Source organism: Tiliqua scincoides, chromosome 1 (genome assembly GCF_035046505.1).
Source record: "Tiliqua scincoides isolate rTilSci1 chromosome 1, rTilSci1.hap2, whole genome shotgun sequence".
Lineage (NCBI taxonomy): Eukaryota > Metazoa > Chordata > Lepidosauria > Squamata > Scincidae > Tiliqua > Tiliqua scincoides.
In genome coordinates this window covers 273,200,611-273,225,580 of record NC_089821.1, presented here as the reverse complement: position 1 = coordinate 273,225,580, position 24,970 = coordinate 273,200,611, and the positions used below count along the sequence as shown (strand labels likewise).

The 24,970-nt window shown below is 45.0% G+C and overlaps 1 pseudogene; it reads left to right on the top strand.

Annotated features, from left to right (window-relative positions):
- The first annotated feature begins 400 nt into the window (after positions 1-400).
- Positions 401-519, top strand: LOC136636988 (5S ribosomal RNA; annotated as a pseudogene).
- The last annotated feature ends 24,451 nt before the right edge of the window (positions 520-24,970 follow it).

The window sequence follows — 24,970 nt, the reverse complement described above, 5'->3', positions numbered from 1 at the left end:
AGGACAGTTGTCTCAACTATTGGTGTGTATGTGTGTGCACTATTTTCCACTTATAGTTATCTTTATTTGCTTTCTTAAGTAGATCCATATTATTAGTGGCTATTGGCTCAAGGGAGGATCTGTGAGTCAGTTGTGAGACTGAATGTTTTCAATTCAGGAGACATCAGATTCTGCATCCTTTTGTCTCAGATGACATTCCAGACAACTCAAGGGTAATGCAGTGGCAACTCTTGAGCAAAACCCACTCATTGTGTTTCTCTTGACCTGGAAGAAAATGGGCGTTTGAGTGCACCATTCTCTCGCACTATGTCTTGGGACCAAAATAAGCATACACCTAAATGCAGAACATGGCTCAATGGTGGTGGTGGTGGGGGGGGGGGTGTTCATTGCATTCAGGTAAATCAAGAAAGTTGTTACCCTGCACATGCCCGATCTCATCTGATCTCGGAAGCTAAGCAGAGTCAGGCCTGGTTAGTACTTGGATGGGAGACCGCTTGGGAATACCAGGTGCTGTAGGCTTATACCATAGTCTTTCGAGACTGAAGGTTGCCAACCAACCAGTAAAACTGCAATGCGGGACAAGTGGGCTTCATTATTTGCCCCCTTTTTGGAGCAGTTCTGACAAGGCTTAAAAAACATTTTATTTTAACTAGTCTTGGGGAGGGGAAAGTTGGGGGGTTAATTTTTGAATTATTCTCCTGCCACTACTCCCAGTATTATTGGGGAATGTTTTATCTATTTTTAACTATCATTTTTTTTGCTGCTACTTTATTCCTTGTTGATTGTTTTAATTTATTAAATGATATTATGTTTGATTTTATTGTAAGCCACCTTGTGAAGTTTTTAACTGGAAAGACGGAGTATAAATACATAAAATAAATAAACAATAAATAATAATAAGATTTCCTGGTGCCGTGTTCTGCTCCCCTTTCCCCCATAAAGTGCCAGCCTCTGCTCTTCCTGATCTCTGTGGTTCTAACTCAGCACTCTCTTATGCTCCACATTTTCTCTTCCTCTCTGTCCCCGTCTTCCTTTTCCATTTGGGGAAGTGGGAGGAGGAGGAGGAGGAAGAGAGGAGGCAAGTAGGCAGGCAGACAAGAGTGCCCCCCCTCCACCAACCTGCTGCATGAAGCTGGTGGCGTAGCTGGAGGGGGGCAGAGCACTCAGCCTGGCAGGGAGCCTCGGTGCAGCAGGCAAGTGGCCCCTCCCTTTGGAGCCATTCCCGGCGGGAATGTGCCAAAATGTGACATGAACCAAGCTGAGAAAAATACGGATTTTAAACTCAAAACAAAGATTGTTGGGTTTTGAGTCCATTAGAAACACCATTAGTGCCGCTGCACGCCGAGAAGGAGTTTTTCAATCCCCTGCTAATCTTTGGCCAGGAACCAAGTCCATCTGCTTTTGTTTCTTGGTTAGAAACCAGCCATTTCAGTGGCAATTTAGTTGATATACTCCCAAATGCTTCCTTCAGTAGAATATTTTCTGCAGGAAATAAAGTCATTACTCTTCCTATAAAGTCAAATTACATTTAAGTTAATTAACCAAGAAATTAACCAAGACAAAGTTGAAGGATTTATTTATGACAACGTGGCCATTTGAAATTAAACAGAACATGGCTGTGGAATTGCAGAGAGCTTTGCATATCCTGTGGTATAAAAAGTGTGTCAGAAAGCAGTTCTATTCATTGCATGTCAAGGCTTAAAGTCTCAGCAAGACCCTCCTGATTCTCTTCCCCGATAAGAAGTCTGACTACCCAATCCTAGGCCCCACCTGTCCCATTTTAAGTACAGTGGGTCCTCCTTGTCCATGGGTTCAGAACCCGTGAATCTGTCTCAAAACGGGTTTTGAACCCACATCTGGAGGGCTCCCAGAGAACTTCAGGATCGGAAGAGTCTTCCAGTTGCACCTGGAGGTGTTCCAAGGAGCAGGGAGGCCATGAGGAGGCCTCACTGCTCCTCGGTAGGCCTCTGATAGGCTCGGTAGGCTCGGTAGGCCTCGGTAGGCATTTTCAGTTTGACAAGAAACCAGAAGTGCTGCTCAGAGGACTTCTAAGGTGTGGGGAAGGCTACGCATGGCCTCCCTGCACTCAGAACACCTCCAGATGTGACTGAAAGACACTTCTGGTCATGTCTAGAGGTCCTCTGCAAGCCCCCCCCCCCCCCGGTATACATCAGTATACATGGGTTCAGTATCTACAGGGAGTCTGAGAACAGATCCCCTGTGGATACTGAGGGCCAACCTCTACCGGTTAGGTTCCAAGGTTCATAATTTGTCAAAACATGTCAAATGTCAATCTATCCCAGACCTGACTGAAGACTAGGTTTTCCAGGTCCAGCAAGAAGGTCTTGCAAAGCCTACAAAAGACCCTCAGGTCCAGCCTAAGGGTTAGTAAAGTGGCAGATCTAAAACCACCTGGTTTTAGAAAAAGACTACCTTAGAAGGCCAGGTGCAAGGGAGTGGCAACAGGATGCAGGTATCTTGTTGTCTTGTGTACTCCCAGAGGCATCTGGTGGGCCACTGTGAGATACAGGAAGTATCTTACAGGAGATACAGAAATCCACCTCTTTCCCTGGGCCCTTTCTCTTGGAAGAAATGCCACAAAGGGGAACATGAGGCAGGTCACCCAAGTTCAGCTCTGCCAGGACTGAGACAGAGAAGATGGAACTGGAGTTCGCAGCACAGTCAGGGGACAGCTCAGGTTCTTTCACCAGCCAAATCCAGCCTAGAGGTCTTTCTTTGCCCACTTCTGGTTTACAAAGCACAAGGGATAAGTCTGTGCCCTGAGCAGTATACAGTCTACAATTCAACACAAGGGAGAAAGCAAGGGAAATAAGGGCAGGGGTAAATAGAAAGCTGAGGGTGCTGTAGATGGAGGAACCAAAGTCTCCGGCAAAGGTTTCCTGGGATACAAGAATTGACATATGAGGGGACAAGGCTGTGAAGGGCCTTGTAGGTCAGGATGAGGAGCTGATCATACCAAAAGGTAATTCACTTCCCCTTACAATCTCTACAGACACTTCACACAGAATCACTACAAATGACCACGACCTTTGGCTGTGTGAGCTTTTCCTCTGCCCTTCTCCTGTGACACCTAATAGAAATTAATTCCCCTAACCCAAACATTGTATCTTCTTCATCCCACTGATTGAACTGAGGGGCATATGAGGGCCATAATTCATTTTATAGTTTTGGTTCTAAGCCCAGTTGTTCAAGCAAACATTTGCTACATGAAGAGATCAGAGAGAAAATAAAAGCTAAAAAGAGCGGAGATGTTTTACTCTGGCTTCACTGCAATACAGCAGCGCATAATGGTTATTAATGCCATGTCAATGTCTAATTCTTACTTTTAAAAAATCTCGCATAACACTGTAACATAGAAACAATGTTTAGGCTAATTTATTGTAATGGGGGACCTGGCAGCTATAATAATACATGAAGAGCATTTTCCATTACAGCACCTTTCAAAACTCTAACAGGCTTGTGTATCTGGTGACCCTCCAAGTGAAATGCAGTTTTATGGGGGAGGGCACACTAATCTGGTGCTCACTGCCTGCTTTGCCTATAGTCTGCAGCATGGGGCAGGAATGAACATGGGGGAGGATTAAACTTGACCCAGGAATCTAGTCCCTGCTCCCCCTTAAATTCTTCTCTTAGGAAGAGGTGGGTGGTTAATTGTCCCAGATGGGCAGCTGATGTTTTATCAGAAGGAAGAAATGGTTATGAGATGACCTCATGACAGTGGGAAGTCTCTGTCAAGGGTTTTTAATTAGATGCCCATCAGAGAATTAAGGAAGAAGAGAGGAGGGTGGAAAGAAACAGCAGAAGGAACAATTTGCAAGGGGGGGTCAGAAAAAGTTGTGGCGGGGTGATGGGCGCTGAGAGCATTGAACTAGAAGTTAGCTGAAACTGCAGGTGCAGCCTAGAAGGGAGGCCATCCAAGGCACTCTCTGGGAATCCGATGAAGGCTGTGCTTCATACTTCTAAGAGGGGATTTGCATCCACTACTGTATGCTCTTATATGTAAATGATTACCAAGACTCCATATCTTGTTAGTATTATTTCTGCCAAAGGACGCAAAACCCTATACTTGGATGTCTTCACTACTGGAAGTCCTGGAAGCTTTCACCACTCAGGGAAAGTGGAGTGATCCCAACTCCAGTGCATGTCCGTGCACTCTAGTAATATTTTGCAAAGGCATTTCTAGACTTCGTTCCCAAGAGCCAAAATAGACAGTGATATACTAGCATGGCATACCAGAAACAGACACTGCATCTGGTCCATAGAAACACTGATTGCAGTTCCTTCTTGGCCAACCTTGCCAATCGTCTCCCTCTGTTCACTGTCACCAGGTTCCAGCAATCTAACCATGGCATTTAAAACAGCCAATCAGAGTAGGACTGCAGTATTCTAAGCCAAAGGAGAAAGGATCTTGACCATATAGTTAAAAGGCCATTCAGTTGACTGCAGAAATTGCAATCTGACATAGGGAAGGAGGCTGGCACATCTTATACAGCACATCATTAATAAAGATATGATCAAGACTTGTGTACAGGTACTGCCATACTAAGCTTCACTCAATCCCACATGCCTTCTGACTGCTGGAAACAGCTACAGATCGTAAGTTTCCTTTCCTTGTCATTCATCGCACAGTTGCATATCATTATCATACAGAGAGAGAGATTTTTCTGTAACCTTTTATTCCCCCTCCCTATGTTATGCATACTGTGGGACTGTAAAAACTTGACTAAATTTAACTATAACTTCAAAGGCCTTGTTAAGTAGTTGTTAAGTTTTGCTCGTAAAAATGGTTACAAATCTCTTGGGTTATGTTACAGTTCTATATTTTTGCCAGATTGACTTGTCAGAACAAAGAATGATGAAGTGTTGCTGGTGCTTCCATCTGGGCTGCCATCTTGCCTTGGTAAGGCCGCAGTCCTAACCAACTTTCCAGCACTGACATAAGGGCAATGCAACTCTGAGGTAACTAAACAAACAGTGCCTTACCTTGAAAAGGCCTCCATGAGTGCCACCCAACTGCAGGACTGGCCCATGCCCCACTGGCACAGCAATGCCAATTCTGGAAAGTTGGTTAGGATTGTGCCCTAAGTCTCATGTGTCTGCTTGACAGACAGAAAATCAGTGGGTGCCAATGTAACCACCTTTCCAATTTTCTACACTGCCAAGATAAAATTAGTACTTAAAGGCAAAATTTATTCCCCACGCACAACCCAGACCCTCGCACCAGCCCAACATGGCTGGTGCAAACTCACCTTTCTTCCAGCGCAATGGCACCAGAAGACAGCCTCCCAGCTCTCAAAGTCACTCAAAAGTGCCTTACAACATTTTTGCAACACCTCTGGGCTATCACAAGGGACTTGCACCAGCCCAAGAGCCAGTTGGGATTGCACCCTCAGTTGGCATGGGGAAAAAGTCAGCCAGGCCTAAGTAATAGGAAGGGTTATACGTATAATTCACCCCCAAATTTATATTCACCCCTTTAGGGCTTGATTTGAGGGAAGTCCTGAATTCTGTTTTTGAGCATTTGTATGGGTAACCTTTGTAAAAAAAAAAAAAAAACCAAATCATTATCTCATCAGGCATGAGAGAAATTGAGGAATCCATGAAAACACATTTTACCCCTTTTCACCCCTTTAGGGTTCAAATTTCTTAAAATCCTTTCTTAGTGGGCAATAATGATTTGATCATTGATCCTATGCCGCACCAGGACCAGGACAGCTTTACACCGCCCGCCCCCCACATTGTACTGCCCCCCAGGGGATAATCACCAAACCACATGGAGCCTCGCGCGATGCTACAACAAACTCGAGCAGCCTTCTGAGACTTGTCATGCATTCTTTAGGGTATTCTTCTGGTTTCCCGATGGAAGCTCTTTAAGAGTGCGCTAGAAGCCTCAGAAGGCTTTTCTCATGCTCTGGAGCTCCACACGGGGCTTTGCCTGCCCATGGAACTGCTACGACAGCGAGGAGGAGGCGGCGCAGAGGCGGCAGGGGCATGACAGGCACAGTGCTCAGAGCTTTTGCCCCCCCCCCGGCCCAATACTGTTAGTCGGTCCTTATGTCATGGAAGGAATACACTCCCCGAATTTCACGTTTCTAGGTCCAGGGGTTTGGGCTGGGTGTTGATGAGTCAGTCAGGACATTTGTTTTTATATATATAAATAAAGTTAATGGGAGGTTACCCCAACCCTAGTGATGCCACTACATTTAGGTTGTGCATTTGTGCACTAAGTTGATTTCACTACATTTAGGTTCTGGTACAGGAGGAGGTCCATCACGGAGGTGACACAATGAGCTCTTGCACCAGGTGGTGCAAACCCTAGTGATGCTTCTGTCCAGCCCCCAAAAAACTCATTCAGAGCAGCTAAATGATCTCAAGCCACCTCATTAGCTACATTAGGCCAGAGTCTCCTCACTCCCTCCTTTCTTGTATTCTCATTAAGCCAGAACAAAGTCTTGTTTGCAAGGAAAGACAGAGGCAAGGCAGGTGTCGAGCAGATCTGTATTATCTCCATCACCCAATCACATTTCACCTTCTTCTCCATGCAGCGGACCCACCACTGCTTTGTTCTTCCTCCTGCGCCGAACGTAACCCTAACACTCTTTATTTTTCTTTGCCTCCCTCGCTCTCCTAAGCTCATTCTGAGCTTTAAGCCTCCTGACTCTCTCCCTACATTTAACAACTATAAGCTTGCATTCAGAGGAGCCGTTCAAATGCTTTTCACAATGGAGAGTGTTCAAAGAAAACTTGGTTTGATTCTTTTTGTATAGTCTCAGAGGGCAAGGCCGTGGGGGGTTGTGCATCAAGAGGTTGTGCTCACTTCCCAGCTGACCATTACGCCACTATCTGCACAAAAGGCAGGCATGAACGGTGGGGCTGCTGTGAGAGTGGCAGAGAGAATGCAGAAGTGCTCTGAATGCTGTGCAAATGCTAAGTGTTCATATTGATTTTATAGGCTGGTTACAAAGAGCAGTGACAGAATAGATTTTTTTCTTCCTGTCCAAATCTGTGTTGGCCATTTCACTTTTGTTGTGTCTATTATAACTGGATGGGGAGTTAATCGCTATTGTGATTAGGGCGCAATCCAGCCCTTGACTTGGGCAGGTGCAAGTCCCTTGTGCCGGCGCAGGAGGGTTGCAAATGTGCTGTTTGCACCTCTTCAGGAGGAAGCCAGAACGGCTTCCTCCGAGCAGGTTGCATCAGCCCGGCTGGCACAGGTCGGTGGGGGGGAGGCAGGGAGGAGGCGGGAGGGAGGCATTCCTGGGTGGGCGGTGGGCGGGCAGTGGGCAGCCCCGGGGGCAGGCGGGGAGCCGGAAGCAGGGCTGGGATCTGGCGGGGCTGGGATCCGAGGCTGGCATCTGGCTCCGCTGTCCTTGGACTTGTGCCACCTCAAGAGGGTGAGGCAAAATCCCTTCCCTCCCATTTTGCCACCCCATTTCCAAGTGGCAAAATTGGGCAGTGTCGTTACAGAAACTTCTAGGGGCTAAAGAGGAAGATACCAATGGCAGTGATAGAGGGGCAGCTAAATGGCTGTCAGCTGCCATTCCCCCCCCCCCCGAAGTCCCCGGAAACACCACTACCTAATAAGCGCCAAGACCTTCTCAGAGATGCAGGTCTGCCTGCCACAGAAAAGAACACCACTGCTGTGAACTTTGCAGTGGCAGCAAACGCTGGGGATGGTGGGCTGCAGCTCTTACACCCCTGAAGGCCCAATCCTATAGACTATCTGCAACACTGGGAGGATCATCCCACTAGCTCAAAACGCCCACAGGGAGCTCACTGCCACTGAGGTGTGGGCAGCTGCCATGAAACAGCAGCAGCATTGGGGCCTCAAACATGGACTCCAGGCTGCATCAGCTTCAATAAGTCAGTGGCAGGGGCATAACATGGGTGGGGAGGGGGAGAGAGTTTCAGGGGAGATTGGTGACAGGGGTGGTTTGGGAGAAGTGAATGGAATGGGGAGGGAGAATCTTGCATGCTGTCTTGAACTCCTTGGAGGGAAGACAGGATAGCAATGTAACAAATGATTGCACACACACCCCCAGACATTGAACTGTAAATTCTCCCAAGACAGCTGTTGACTCAGCTTTCATATTGGACACAGAATTGGAGATGAGACAGACCTTACTCTGACCCATCAAGGGCAATTATGATGTCCTTATATTCTCAACCAATCAGTGCTAGGTTCCCACAACACCAGCAATGATTCCAGACAGACTCTTTAATCACATACAGGGCAAATTCCTGGCTTGAATTACAATCTATTGCTCCGTTGCTCCACATCTGTTTTGGAGCATAGCAAGTAGGGTAGTTGCCAATTATGATAATTCCCCGCCACCAGCACAGTGAAAATTAATGGGATCAGCCTGACAACAGGTCAAAGAGGCTTTTAACTTAGTGCTTTGCATTTAACCTATTGACTCTGTAGTGCCAAGATCAATTCTTTGGAGAAGATCTGCTTTGCACACAGTTCTGCAGCTGTTGGGTGGCACGTACCAAAAAATGAAATCAACTATCGGCTATCAACAAATGAAACTGAATGTATTACTGACCATGGAGGTTTTTGTATTCTGCATCCTCTGATTTTGGAGGCCAATGCCCAGAACTGTTGACTGCATCATTTCCCCTGGTTAAGAGCTAATACTTAGATGCTTCACTGAAGGAAAATGTGTTTTTACTAAAAGGAATATTTCTTCCTCAAGTGAAAGAGAAGGGTAAGACTAGTGTTGGGAAAACCCAGCAGGGCTTGACTTGAGTTGAATCGCAGAGTCACTGACCCCCACAACTTGACTTGAAAAAGAGTCCTAGTGGGGGCATTTTCTGAGTCTCTGAGTCACCCTTTAGTGACTCTAATGGACTCGAGTCAAGTCACCCCCCCCCCCTTTAAAAAGCAAACTGTGGAAACAAGGGGTTGCTGCTGGGGAATGTGTGTGTTGAAGTTCTCTTTGAACACTCCCCTGATGACCACACCCAACTGTAAAGAGGGCAGGAGGGGTGGGAGGGACTGAGTGAAAGCTGGGAAAGAAGCAGCGAGAGGGAGGAGGGTCCCAAGCAGCAATTGGGAGGCTTACCAGGATGACCAAATCCTTGGCAGCCCTACCCAGAAGTAGTTCCACTGGTCATTCAATGAAGGTTGCTGCCCCCCAATAACAACCGAGCCAAGAAACCATAAGGTTGGAAAGTAGAATTGGGCAAAGAGTTTTCTCTGGCTTCCCTGGGCTCTGCCTCCTCCTCAGCCAAGGAAAGTATTCAAATGCCCATAGTTTGTCCAGTGATCATTGTTTCCTTCCTTCCCATCAGAGATGGGGAAAAAGAGCACACTCCTGCATCCCCCCTGCCTGATTCATTAACTTTTCCCTGCCTCCCAGCTGGAACCTCCCTGCTGCTCGCCCCATCAGAATGCTTGCCCCACAAGGTTTTTCACGTGGCAAAAACAGTAAATGAGCACCCCCAGATGCAGGCAGACTCGTGTCGGCATGCATGAGGATGAGTGTTTAGTCAGGGGGATCCTGACTCAAGTCTTTTTCAGAGTCTTCCACGCACAAGTCACGAGTCGCAGTCACTGAAAAACGTGCATTTTTGTGACTCAAGTCCAAGTCACCTGACTTGAGTTTCCAACACTAGGTAATACAAGAATTGTCATGAGGGTAAGACCCATCACATTTCTTTAAAGACCTATTCAGTCATTTGCCTTTGCAGGGAGACAACCCATGGTAGGAGGGTAGAAAGAGAGTGTGCCAGCAAGCCTCCCCCCACATACACACTAACATGGTTCCAAAACGCAACCCCCCTATAACATTTGTCTGTATTGACCAGGGATCTGCAACCTTCTGGTTAAAAGAGGTCGGATGTTTGACAATGACATCATCACATCATCAACACAAATGCAGGCTGTCAAGCACCTGGAAGTGGATGGGCAGAGCTCAGCTTTGGAGGTGAAGTGTCCTGCCCAGTTTTGCCATATGCCAAACAGGGAATGGTAGTGCTGCTTGCCTGGACTCCAAAAGCCTGGATGAGCAGCTCCACCATTCCCCATCCAGCTGCAACAAACTGGGCAGGAGGTTTTGCCTCCCAACCCAAGCTCTTCAAGGACTGGATGACTTTGGCTGGTGGGCCAGATTCGGCCTTTGGGCCATAAGTTGCCAACCCCTGGCAAAGACAGACACTTTCCCCATGATCAGGAACAATCAACAACACGAGTAGACAGGAATTCATACTCTGAGTGCATGATGGGGGGGGGGGGGTCAGCAGATTGCAGCAGGAAGGTTGCATTACAATCTGAAAATGTGGTGACAAAGTCACTCTATGTGTCCTTCACTGCTTCAGAGAACAGCCTGTGACGGAGCTTCAGATGTTGAAAGTTGCATGGGGAAAGGGGGGGACAGGAAACCCAAATGACTCCTGCTTGACTCCTGTTTCCTCTTCCCTTCTCTGTGATGTCCTAAGTGGAGCATTGCATCTCCTGCTATTTCCAGAGATGAAAACTGTCCTGATATGCAAGGAACATGCATGCTTTTGAGCATAGGGTAGAGATAGGAAAGTGCCATTTCAGACGCTGTGAACATGTGAAGGAATGATAAATCAGTGAGCTAACTGACTTCCAGTCAGAGGCTTCTGTTGTTTTAACAGCTGAATGGTAGGGTGAACTTTACCAGGTGCACCTTTTCATCTCACAGAGCTGCAGTGAGAAAAACGAGACCTACTGAATTTCCCACAGCTACGTAATTGTCAAATTACAGGAGCTTCTATATGGAAATAAATCGACACTCCTAGCAACCTCCCCCCTCTTCTGTGTTTCCAAATCCCAAACCTTCTACCATCATTTTGGAGACTTCCTATTTGTCTCTTGCCAGACAGCATGTTTTGATTCTTATGATTTCATCAAGAAGAAATATTGCTGTGAAACGCCAGTAAGCTTATAATTGTTAAGTGTAGCAGCAGCATCCCGGTGGGTCTCAGAGTTGTTCAACTGCTAAAGAAAATGTACTCTCATTTTGATTGTTGGCATGGAAATCCACTCCCTGACTGCCAATGAAATTATGAAAAATGTCAGCTCTAGGCAGCCAGGGAATCGGATACCTTCCAAAGCACCCAGTAACTTGTTGCGAAATAGCTTTCAGTAGCTTGCAGATGCCTTCGGTGGCAAAGGGCACCGGCATCATGTTCCAGATTGTCATAATGAGGATGTTGCCATTTCTTGTCCCAGGGTCACAAGAGGATAGGAAGCCACCTGATACATTGCTCAAGGCCTTTGATGGTTCATGAGCTTATGCAAATTGTTCCCCAGCGAATTCTTCACACTCAGAGAAGCCTAGACATTCAGAACTCATTCATGCTAGAAGAGTGACATGCACATCCAAGTATTAAAAATGAAAGTTTCAGATCATCAGAACAGTGCATCAAATCCACTTTCTCACATTGTGAGCCCAATTCTATGCTTGCCTCCCCCCCCCCCAAGCTGGTACAGTTGCACACAAAATGGGCATGCTGTATTTAGCAGCGGAATGTGGTGGGTCAGGAGGCTTCAGTAGGGAAAGAGAATTTAAAAACCTCTTACCCCCACATAAGCCTCTTGACCCACTACGGGTCTCCTCGAACCTGCACTAGTGATAGCCTATCCAACTTTCCAGTACCGATGTTGCCACAAGGCATTCTGAGGTAAGGGAACAAATGCTCCCTTAACTTTAGGAGGCTTCTGTGACTACCCACCCCACAGCTCGGAATGTAGTGCATACCCTGTTGGCATGGTGCTGGAAAGTTGGGTAGGATTGGTCCCTGTGATTTGCATGTTTATTTGAATCCTGGTTTTATGTCCCATTTAAAGGTAGGATGTCTTAAAAGGTGTGCTGCAGTCATGTGCTGTGGGACCACCAGTGCAAATGTAGGTCCTGCACATCCATCAGTGGCTCCCAGATGCCACACCAAAACAAGTATAGTGGTATAGTGGTAGCGGGGGTGGTTTGTGGTCAGTTCAGGGGAGGATTGGGGAAGAATCTGGGTGGGAACTGGGTGAGCAGATGGCATTTCAAGGGTAAGAAGATCTTGGTGGCGCTATTGCATGCTGGATCCTACCCCATTTTCCTGACCAGACATGCTCCCTGCCTCCCATGGGACTTATGCAGCAAAATAGCTGGCATAGGTCCAAGGGAACCCATTGAGAGCCAGGAGGCCTAAGAAGAGATACATAAAAAAAAATATTTTTACTTACCTCTCCTGGGTCATCTGGACATCCTCCTCCCACCATAGCATGCACTCCAACAGAGCAGTTTCATCATGTAGGATGTTGGGAGATGGGATAGGGGCTTTAATCATGGTAAAATATGGAGACAGAAAACCATGGCTAGCTATTATGTATTCATCCGGTCCAACTTGTGCTCATCATAGTTCTCCGTTTTCTACAGGCTAGCAATGGTGCTGAACCATGCATGCATGGTGGTGAGAATTTCAGTGATTCAAATCTCCCTCTCCCAAGCCTCCTTTCGAGGCCATACTCCTCCAAAGACCTACTTAATTTCAGCAAGTTGGCTGCATTATATGCCTGATTCCAACAAAATCCTCATGGCCAAGGAGGAAGCTGACAAGGAGGAAGCAACAGCATCCAGATACGGCCAGGTCCAAGCTTCATCACTAATCAGAGCTTGAGTAAATTGAATTTGCTTTGGAACCCTTTCAAATCAAGTTGGGGGAATCAAGCTCACCCATCATTACCATTGACTTCCTAGTTATTCTGTGTTCCTTGTGGTCTAATGAAAGGCCATCATAACTCCCTGATCATATGCTGAACTATTGTATTCCTTCCTCATTTGTTTAGCAGATTTAGGGCGCAATCCTAACCCCTTATGTCAGTGCTCTCCAGCATTGGCATAGCAATGCCAATGGGAAGCATGCTGCATCCTGCAGTTGGGTGTCACTCATGGAGACCTCCTCAAAGTAAGGGAAGGTTTGTTCCCTTACTTCGGAGCTGCATTGCCCTTATACTGATATATTATACAGATATATTATTCAGATGATTATTCCAGCTTTATGCTGGAAAGCACTGACATAAGGGGTTAGGATTGCATCCTTAATTGTTTAATTTAATCTTTAAATTGTTTTAATTAACACATCACTACCCATCTCTTTTGTTTTTGTTTTTATTTTTATTTTTTATTTTTTTTTGCAGGTTGGCAATCACTGTTCAAATGCCTATTGTTACAGTAAAGGAGCTTAGCACATTGGTCCAAGCATACTATTTTCATTCCCAGGTATGAAAATTACTGCTTTTTGCTGCATCCCTATTTATAAACTTGTCATAAATCTATTGTTTAAAAAACTACTACACCAACTCCAAGCATATATTATGACTGCATTCTATTCAACAGTGTTCCCAGAGCACCTGCCCATTAATTTATTCCTTTGATCTTGTTTTAACAGTGGAACCCCCAACCTAGCGCAAGAAGGGAAAGCATCCCTCAAGTCCCATAGCCCATGTAAACTGTGACGGGAGGTTTCCATAAAGAGGCCTCACAGAAGCACACTGCGACAGCCAAGGTGGGAGGACAGTCACTTAGACTCATTTATCAAAGCATTAATCAAGCGTGCAAGAGATTCCTATGGCTAGCCAGCCTCTGTCAGCTTGACATATAGGAGCAGGAGAAATTTTAAAGGCCCTGCAAATGTATGCCTGGTGGAGAGAGGAAAAAATATAAAAAGCCATCCCCTGATTAATAACATTGATAGCTTTCTGCTTGTGTACAGCCGAGTCTTTCAAGCTCCCCCCCCCTTTTCTTCCATTCCAGTTCTGCTTGAATTGACAGAGTTCAAAAGAGTTTGGCGATACATGCAGTAATAAACTTACAATTGTGTGAAATGGTATCAGCAAATTACAAATGTGGGTGATAGAAATCTATTGTGAATTGATGAGAGGAAAGCACATCCTCAAGCAATGGAGGGAACCAGATGAGCCCTGAATACCTGAAGGGGGCAGGAGGCACATTAATCAAGCTTACAGCCCAGTCCAATTCTGGCTGACTGCTGGTGGAACGTGTGTTCTGCCAGCACAGGTTGCCTTACAGCAGTCGTAAAAGGTACTCAAATATTTCATAGTCGAAAAACACAGTCACCAATTGGCTAGGTCAGGGGTGCCCAAACCCCGGCCCAGGGGCCACTTGCAGCCCTCGGGGACTCCCAGTCCAGCGCAGGGAGCCCCTGGTCTCCAATGAGCCCCTGACCCTCCAGAGACTTGCTGGAGCCCGTGCTGGCCCGACACAACTGCTCTCAGCATCAGGTTGACTGTTAGACATCTCGCGTGAGCTGCGGGCCGAGGGCTGCCTCCACTGCTTGCTGTTTCATGTGTGTGATGCAGCAGCGGCAGCAAAGGAAAGTCTGGCCTTGCTCTATGCAAGGCCTTTTATAGGCCTTGACTTATTGCAAGACCTTAATTCATTCATGTAAGTTCCATCTCTAATATATTCATTTATGTAAATTTATGTACATTTATTCAAATTTGAAATGTGAATTAATTCTTTTTTTTTCCTGGCCCCCAATGCAGTGTCAGAGAGATGATGTGGCCCTCCTGCCAAAATGTTTGGACACCCCTGGGCTAGGTCAATCTTCCTGTAGAATCTTGATACGTGTTAATCTTGACAGAAGATCCTAGTAAAAGGGGACATTGCCAGAGAGAACGAAGGTTGGGCAAGCACTGACGTTCACATATCTTGTTTGAAATACTGTATTGTTGACTGCAGGTATCACTTGGTAACACGATAAGAGCCCAATATGTCCTGTGGCTGCCTATTTGGGCCCATGAGTCGCCCACAGCAGTTGGATTTGCCTGTTTAAACTTTCCCACAACATTAAATATTCACACGAGGTCTGCAACGTTAACTGATTAATTGATCCAATTAAGCAATTACAAATCTCTGGGTTAATTAAAATTGTGTGCCTGATTCATCGAGCATGGTGAATTGACCAAATTCCTTGACCAAATTCCTATCCAGAAATGATAGACACGCTGTTGACAGAAAACAACTCAAAACAGAAAAAAAGGACATTCCAACTGCACAGTATTTTTTTTTTAATAATTTACTCAGCGCACATATTTTTGGCAGCACATCTAAGGCTCTGTTCATAGCATTTTCATTAAATCGTTCCCCAGACTGTATTGTTGTCAAAAAGGACGTAGAAAAAGAGAACAGCCAAATGGAAAAAGTGCCCAGTTTGTGGCATGTCATCAATGACATCTCTGTGAGGAAACTCCAATTCTTCCTACTAGTCGATCAAGCTAAAATAAATACTGACACAAGAGGCGGCAGCTTTGTGATCCGGCTGCCCCTCTTTCTTTTGCTCAGTGGCGCCCCCTTCAAGGGGTGTCCAGGGCAGGTGTCCATACCTGCCACACCGTAGATATGCTACTGCACTAGCTTGTGGTCAGGGTACTTGTAGTTCCAGCTTTAGCTAGCAAAACTGCTATTTAGTGAAGCAAAACTGCTATTTAGTGAAGCAAAACTGCTATTAAAACATTGCCACCGATTAGAAAATAGCTTTCCTCCTGAAGAGAAATGAGATCTTTTTTTTCTCCTCCTTTTATGAAAAGGAGATAAGGAGAAAATTATGAGAGTGTATACAGCCCAAATGGCCAATTAACTAAATATAGAGCTATTTAGGTAATTGCTATATATTCAGCTGTGCCTGCATTAGGCAAGTGTTTGGAATGGAATTTTAACTAGTTTCGTTTGGGTAAATACACTGAATATTTTGAGGGAAACAACCACGTCTAATTATTGGGGGAGATCACTTCATGACAAAACAGCCGCTGTTGCGTCTGTCTCTCCGGAAACAAACAGGGTGGCTCTCCAGTGAAATCTGTCCCTCGATGCTCCCAGAGCATGTCAGTCTGTTAATCACTGTGGCTGCAGCTGTGCCAGGCTCTAGTGTGGAGGTTCCCTAGAACTGTACTCCAAATTGATTGGTGGTGGGGGGGGGGGAGATAGATTGATGTGAATTTTTTTCTCATTTCAAGCCCTGAGAAAAATGGTGTTGTCTCATAATGCTTGTGTGGACAGACCCAAACAGTCTCGGCTTGAGTGTCTCACTCCCAGTACACTGCCCCAAATCATGTGAAAGAAAATGATAATCCCACCCATTCAGAAGTCATATAAAGCCGATTGATTCATTTTCCCCACCTTGTGTGCAGCTAATACATAGAGGGGAGAAGGAGAACCACATCTATCAGTCCTGGCTCTGATGTCATTGTGCATGACATTCATGGTCTAACATGATAATATCACATAGGGCAGTGTTTCTCAAACTGTGGGTCAGGATCCACCAGGTGGGTCACGATTCAATTTCAGGCAGGTTCCCATTCATTTCAATATTTTATTTTTAATATATTAGACTTGATGCTACCTTGGTATATGACTCCATCTGGGGAAATGTGACACATCTGTACTTTTAACAGATTACGATGTATATGCTTTTTACAATGATGGTAAGTGGGACTTACTTGGGGTAAGTGTGGGTAGGATTGCAGCCTAGGATTGTTAAAAATTTTCTTGCTTGATGATGGCACTTCCAGACACGACATCACTTCCGGTGGGTCCTGACAGATTCTCATTCTAAAAAGTGGGTCCCGGTGCTAAAAGTTTGACATTGGGAAATTCTCAGCAGGGCAAATGGAACATACATACATGAACAATTTTGCTGGAGATTCATGAAAACGGGAGATCTAAAGACTGATGAAAATACTCAACAAAACTAGTCAGCAGTTTCAATTTAATGCTGGCCACATCTGTACACAAGGCAGCTTGAGATGTTGGACTGCAAACAGCTTCCTATACTTGGCACATGGAAAGTTTTTGAAATGCAAATCCATGTAAAGTACATGTATTTGAGTCCAAAAGCAATGGCTTTTGCAAAGAAGACAAAGAAAGTGCTGCAGTTAATTTTATTGCATCAATAGATTGGTTGTATTAATATGATTGTCAGGTTACCTACTCTCCATTATCTCTATGTCGCCTTGCTGGTGCTAAAGCACCAACTCAGCCTTTTGCTGAGTCAGAAGGAAAAGAAGGTTTGCAATGCAAGCAGGTGTTTGGCAGTGTGATGCTATGCATGTCTTCTCAGAAGGAAGGAAGACAGCCAGATTTGCCAACCCTTGAGGATCGGCCAGTCATCTCCAGGTGACTACTGAAAGCAAGCCTGTCGATTTTAAAAGGGCCTGCACGAACGTCCAACATGACGATGTTGGGGGGGGGGGAATCTCCAGGAATAGCTTCAGTCAGGGCTGGCAACCCTACAGACAACAGCAAACTATCTGTACTAGCATTGCAGCGCATCAAAAATAGGAGCTACTGACCTACTTCCATTGAACTTATGAATTACCATTGCAAAGGACTAGAACATAAGAACATAAGAACATAAGAACAGCCCCACTGGATCAGGCCATAGGCCCATCTAGTCCAGCTTCCTGTATCTCACAGCGGCCCACCAAATGCCCCAGGGAGCACACCAGATAACAAGAGACCTCATCCTGGTGCTCTCCCCTACATCTGGCATTCTGACTTCACCCATTCCTAAAATCAGGAGGTTGCGCATACACATCATGGCTTGTACCCCATAATGGATTTTTCCTCCAGAAACTCGTCCAATCCCCTTTTAAAGGCGCCTAGGCTAGACGCCAGCACCACATCCTGTGGCAAGGAGTTCCACAGACCGACCACGCGCTGAGTAAAGAAATATTTTCTTTTGTCTGTCCTAACCCGCCCAACACTCAATTTTAGTGGATGTCCCCTGGTTCTGGTATTATGTGAGAGTGTAAAGAGCATCTCCCTATCCACTCTGTCCATCCCCTGCATAATTTTGTATGTCTCAATCATGTCCCCCCTCAAGCGTCTCTTTTCTAGGCTGAAGAGGCCCAAACGCCGTAGCCTTTCCTCATAAGGAAGGTGCCCCAGCCCCGTAATCATCTTAGTCGCTCTCTTTTGCACATTTTCCATTTCCACTATGTCTTTTTTGAGATGCGGCGACCAGAACTGGACACAATACTCCAGGTGTGGCCTTACCATAGATTTGTACAACGGCATTATAATACTAACCGTTTTGTTCTCAATACCTTTCCTAATGATCCCAAGCATAGAATTGGCCTTCTTCACTGCCACCGCACATTGGGTCGACACTTTCATCGACCTGTCCACCACCACCCCAAGATCTCTCTCCTGATCTGTCACAGACAGCTCAGAACCCATCAGCCTATATCTAAAGTTTTGATTTTTTGCCCCAATGTGCATGACTTTACACTTACTGACATTGAAGCGCATCTGCCATTTTGCTGCCCATTCTGCCAGTCTGGAGAGATCCTTCTGGAGCTCCTCACAATCACTTCTGGTCTTTACCACTCGGAAAAGTTTGGTGTCGTCTGCAAACTTAGCCACTTCACTGCTCAACCCTGTCTCCAGGTCATTTATGAAGAGGTTGAAAAGCACCGGTCCCAGGACAGATCCTTGGGGGACACCGCTTTTCACCTCTCTCCATTGTGAAAATTGCCCACTGACACCCACTCTCTGCTTCCTGGCCTCCAACCAGTTCTCAATCCACAAGAGGACCTGTCCTCTAATTCCCTGACTGTGGAGTTTTTTCAGTAGCCTTTGGTGAGGGACCATGTCAAACGCCTTCTGAAAGTCCAGATATATAATGTCCACGGGTTCTCCCGCATCCACATGCCTGTTGACCTTTTCAAAGAATTCTATAAGGTTCGTGAGGCAAGACTTACCCTTACAGAAGCCATGCTGACTCTCCCTCAGCAAGGCCTGTTCGTCTATGTGTTTTGAGATCCTATCTTTGATGAGGCATTCCACCATCTTACCCGGTATGGATGTTAGGCTGACCGGCCTATAGTTTCCCGGGTCCCCCCTCTTTCCCTTTTTAAAAATAGGCATGACATTTGCTATCCTCCAATCTTCTGGTACTGTGGCCGTTTTGAGGGACAAGTTGCATACCTTAGTCAAGAGATCTGCAACTTCATTCTTCAATTCCTTAATAACCCTTGGGTGTATGCCATCAGGGCCCGGTGACTTATTGATCTTTAATTTATCAATGAGGTCTGAAACATCTTCTCTTTTAACCTCTATCTGACTTAACTCCTCGGTTAGGAGGGGCCGTTCGGGCAGCGGTATCTGCCCGAGGTCTTCTGCCGTGAAGACAGATGCAAAGAACTCATTTAATTTCTCTGCCATCTCTAAGTCTCCTTTTATCTCCCCTTTCCCTCCCTCACCATCCAGAGGGCCAACCGCTTCTCTGGCGGGTTTCCTGCTTCTAACATATTTGAAGAAGCTTTTATTATTCCCCTTAATGTTGCTGGCCATGCGTTCCTCATAGTCTCGCTTGGCCTCCCCTATCACCTTCTTACATTTCTTTTGCCACAGTTTATGTTCCTTTTTATTCTCTTCATTAGGGCAAGACTAGAAGGAGATGCCAAGGCTCACTAGCTCAGCAACTCTCAGGTGATATAAGAGACCAATGAGATATTGTCTAATATATGTATAACTATTATCTCAGAGTGACCTAGCTTTGCAATCTGAGCTAATTGATTTGTCTCTCAAATAAAAGCCAACTATGCTAAGGCTGTCCATGCTTTCTCATGTGCATATGGATCTCCCTTTTTAGTGACTTCCTTCCTATCAGGTGGTGACCAGCCTTGTATCTCCCTGCCTCACACATAGCAGTCTCCAGGTGGCCAGCCCTGGCAGCTATGCACATATTAGCTGTTTGGGAATTACTCAACATATTAGTTGTTTGGCAATTTGGGAAGTTCTCTCCCTTCTCCCACTAACTCCTGATTCAGGAAAATGGATGGTAGGAAGATCAAGGATGTCCTGCAGCAGAAGCCATGACAGGGAGCATCCACTAGACCATTGTTCAATATTCTCCATGGCAGGTCCTTGAAATGCCCTACTTTCTTAAAATCACAGCAATTCATGCATAATTCTGAACACAACCTTAAAGCTGAGAATTAAAACCAGCGCTAAACTTGGAATTCTGATAGGCTTTAATGTAATTTTGAGTTGCAGCAGTCCTTACCTGTTTGCCTCTACCACCTAGTGTCCAGTTCATTTATACATATGGCTAATGTGGCAATCGCAGCATGTAGAAAAACTAAATCCTGGCTGAATCCACTGTGAAATATAATTACATCAACTCATCTTCTACAGCAGGAAATCTGATTTCTTTTGCCTTCTTTTAGCAATAAATGGGCTGCTGAGTTAGCATTAAAAGTTGTGCACTCAAAATCAGTTAATTCAGGTTGCATATTTAAATAATTATTACAAAAATTGTCCCCCAAAGTGGCTTTCATTGATCAAAACTTCCGCATAATGCTTGTGGCAAGCACTGTACACAAATGAAAATGAGATTCTTCAGGCTTGCACACTCAAAAATCAAGACACACAAAAGACGGCAAATGAAGATGGAAAACAAAGAAGGGAGATACCTTTGACAGCACTAAGGTAAATGTGACCTTGACAACTGTGCCTTGGTCAAATGAGTCCTGGTCATTGGCATCCCTAGACATTCACGTCTGTCTGTCTGTGTCCTGGTTATTTGCATCCCATTATTACCAGGCAACAAGCCCCTTGTTATATATCCTAAGCTTCTTATCCCAGTCCTAACCCAAACCCTCTCTTGACATTTGAAAAGAAAAAAAAAAAAACATTTACCTTAGATACTCCCTGAAATTTTTGCCACGTAATCAAGCTCAAATTATCACTTTGCCTTATCTCCGGGTCAATCAGAGGGCAAAGCCTTTCAACTCTGAAAAGTTTGTTTCTCAAGCGGTAGACAGACAGGCACCAAATTTCTCAAGCAGCAGGCAGGCTTAGAAGCAATTTGTTTCTACAGCAGCTTGGACCTTCCAGCCAAAGTTAACCTTTTATTCTCCTTCTTTCTGCTGCAGCCTGGTTCTGCATTGCAAATGCTTGCAAAGCAGGTCGGTTTTTTGAAACACCAGGATGGGACCCTCCTTCCCAGGCTACAATTCAGTGCACCATTACTTAAGAATAACACCCATGGAAAGCAGAGGGTCTATTTCTGAGTAAAAAGGGTTGCAAATATATGCAGCTGCATCTCTCTGCTGCGAATTGAATTGCACACTCCCAGTTATGTGTTATGGGTTGTATGTTGTATGTAGAGCTTCTGGCTTAACACACCAGATACCTTAAAGGTGGATTTGATTCATGGTTCTCCTGCAGTGGTTCCCACCCTTTTTCACTTGCATATCCCTTGGCAGCCCATTTCCATAAACTGTACCCTTCATATTAGCAAAATGTTTATAATTAATAAAGCAAGCCCTCCTCTCCACTATATGAAAGCCCAGACTTCATGTATTCATCACAGTGTTTTATCTTTTTATCTGTTTGAAGAACAGAAGACTTTGCCTTTGCACTGTTTTGCACCAGAAGTGTGCTGAGAAATTCTGGGTGATTGATCACTTTCCATATTATGTTTCAGTTTTTTTTACTGTGCTGGTTTTCAATCACTTGTTCATACATGAATTGATGACCAAAATCTAGCTATTGGTGGGGCTTTCACAGCCAACTAGCTACCTCCCTTCCTGCCTTGCTGGTCCTTGCAAGGCATTCCTGCCTTGCAAGGCATTCTGGAGCACGGCCTGCCTTTTTCTGCCATTCTTTTTCAAGTACCCCTAAAGGTCCTGTTGAGTGTCCCTGGGAGTATATGAATACCAGGTTGGGAACCACTGTTTTACTGGTATGTAGTTTACAGTGCACTTACTCTGATAGTGTTTACAAAAAGGTGGTGAAGACCAGAATTCAAAAAGAATAAAAATGTATCTTATGATCTTTTACTATGTTTTTAATAAATTAGAGACTACAGTTCTTAGGTAACAATTGGTGGTGGGTTATTTTTCAGGATCTGGCCTCGAGTAAAATCAGACAAAACTATAGTCAAACCCTCCCCCCCTAGTTTAACCCCCAACTTATCCGAGGGTCATAGAAAATTCCATGATTGTTGGCTCAAAACCTGCCCTCGACTTATCTGTGGGATCGACTTATGGGCGAGTGCGGTGATATAAATATGCATGCAGATGGGGCCTCGGTATCCACGAGGGATCTGTTCTTTGGCCCTCCATAGATACTGAAAACCGTGGATAACTAAATCAGCTGTTTCAGCCTCTTAAGCCCTCCAACAGTGATAGGTCAGGTAGCCTCCAGAGGGCTTCCCTGGTCCTCAGAATGCCTTAAAAGGTATTCTGATTTCCTCAGGGAAACCAGAAGTAACTTTTTTTCTGTACAGGCCATTCTGAAGCCCTCCAGAGGCTGTGGGTGGACACGTACAGCCTCTGCGGGCTTCAGAAATTCCTCCAGAGATGACTGGTGCACAGCTCCAGTTGCTTTTGGAGGATTCAGATTGAGCCAAGTTTGGCTCAACGTGGGTCCAAGGGACCCATGCTGAACCAGATCCGCAAACATAAAATTCACATAATAAACTGGCTCTACCGGTATGTTTGGACACAAATGTCCAGGACACAAAAGGAAGGATGCAACTGTCCAATATCAGGATACATTTGATTGGGACACAGTTATCCACGACACAACGGTCCTATCACTACCTTTGACAAGCTTGTGGACAGGCATCTATATCCAGATGGATTCATGTTGGTCTTCCCTTGATGATAGTTCTTATTGAACAGAAATGATACAACCAGTAGGTGTCCCTTGTCCCTCTGTCAGGTTGTGAAAGTCAGATTCCCAGTGTTAGGGAACATCATGATTAGTTAGTTACAGAATTCACTATCACAAGATATAGTTATGGCTATTCACCCAGATGCCTATAAGAGGAAATTGGACAAATTCATTGAGGATGGATCTATTGGCAGCTCTTAGACAGAATGGCTAAGGGGAGCCTCCATTTTCCAAGGCAGTGTGTCTCTGAATATCAGTTGCTGAGGAGCAACAATGGGGAAAGGTATTCCAGCTTTGCTTGTCGGCTTCTTGGAAGCCTCTGGTTGGTCACTGTGGGAAACTGGATGCTTCAGAAAATGGAAATTTGGGGTGATCCAAGGGCTCTTCATGTGTTCTTAATTTAACTTCAGTCCATCTTTTGAGGATGATGTTACTACACATTTATTGGCAGGGGAGAGAGGACCAATGTTGTATAGAATGTCCCAGCACCAAAAGGCATGGAATGATGGATACCTCAGGTAAGGTGGCTCGTTGTTTTTTTTTCAAACTCTTCCAGCAGCTTTTGTGGCCCGCTAGATGGACCCAGTCTTCACTTTGGCAGAATATTGTAGAATTAGATTGTAGAATTTGTTTTTAAAAAATCGTGATTTTCATGTTCATAATTCAAGATTTCCTTCATGCCCAATAACGATGGACTGGATGTCCATCCAACAATGGACAACTATGTTGTGTTGCAAAATGGCATATAGTTTTAATAATAACTGGGAATAATTCTGGAAATTGAAACTTGGAACTAATCTCGGATTACATGTTCTCTTCCCCAGTTTGTATACCATGAGACCTGGGCTAAGTGGAGGATGCACACTCTCCGGAGGTTACAGGGCCTTAAACACAGAAGAATTAGACCAATACAGTTTAGTTTAGCATTGTATTGGCTATCTCATGTAAATTCTGCATAGGGCCATGCATTACTTCCAGTAGCCTACCTATGCTAGCACAAGCTGGAGATGCAATGCATTGCTGATTCTTCCCTGGGTGTTTTGAATATCCCAGGGCAGTATGATGAAAAATGGTCACTGACATGGAACATAGTATCCTGTTCTTCACTGGTGGCCACAGTTGTTCATGGCTGCAATCATTTTTTTACCCAAATGGTCCTGGGGTAGCAGGGCAGAATGAATGATCAGGATGACTCCCACCAGGAGACCGCTGCACATTCCAATTCCTCCCACCATCAATGCAAGAGGATGCAAAAAGATTGTTTTTAAAAAATGTTTTAAAAAAGCTGAAGTGAAACTGAATAGGAGGGATCTATTGATATGATTCAGATGCTTCAAGGCTATGAATGCTTGAAGTGGAAATGAATCAAGACCGCCCCCCCCCCCCCAAAAAAAAAACTGGCCCCTAAACAAATGGGGAAAATGTCTGGATGGGCCCAAAATGTGTCAATAGGAGCCACAAATATGAATGGGGCTTCAGTATGAGACAAAACTGAGTTCATACCCCTAACGTCTCTATATAGCATTTGAAGTTCCAGTATATTTTATAAATTCACTAAATTACAATTTCTTACTCATCAGTGAAAAAAGCAATTTTATCTCCTTCTGCTCTAAGTAGAGAGAGCAAGCGAAGACCAAGAAAGTATTTTTCCCATTACTTAATGATGCAATATCTTTGTCTCAGTTGGAGACTATATGAATTACATTACTCTATGCCTGCACTAGCCACGGAACATGTTTCGGAGAAACTCAGAATATGCCTTGGTGCTATCCTTGTGCTATTAATAAGGACCTGTTTTTTTCCCCCCTTGCTTTCAGCCTTGAATCTGCACAACTAGCTTATCTAATTAGCAGGCAGTTTCTAAGCAGAGCTGAAGTACATCTGAAAAGAAACCTTGTAGAAAGGCAGAGGGCAACTCAAACCAATTGTGTTCTGTTTTTATGTAGAGTGTGTAAGGAACAGATGGCTAGGGAAAATATGAAAAGCAAGTATATCTGCCAGAGAAACGGGTTAGTAGCATGTTTGGGGGGATATTCTTTATATATATATTCCTGGTGCAAATTTTCATAGGGACCTCAGGCACAGAAAGGTGTTTAATTCATATGCGTTGATCAATCAAGTAGAGGCTTGCTTTTCTGAATGAGCCATCAGATTGAGCACCACGCGGAGAACTTTCATATCATTTCAACTCAATCTCTTTCACTAGAATCAGTGCATACATTCAACTGTGTTCACCAACTGATACATTTAGGAATCAAGGGAGGCAGCCATGCACACAG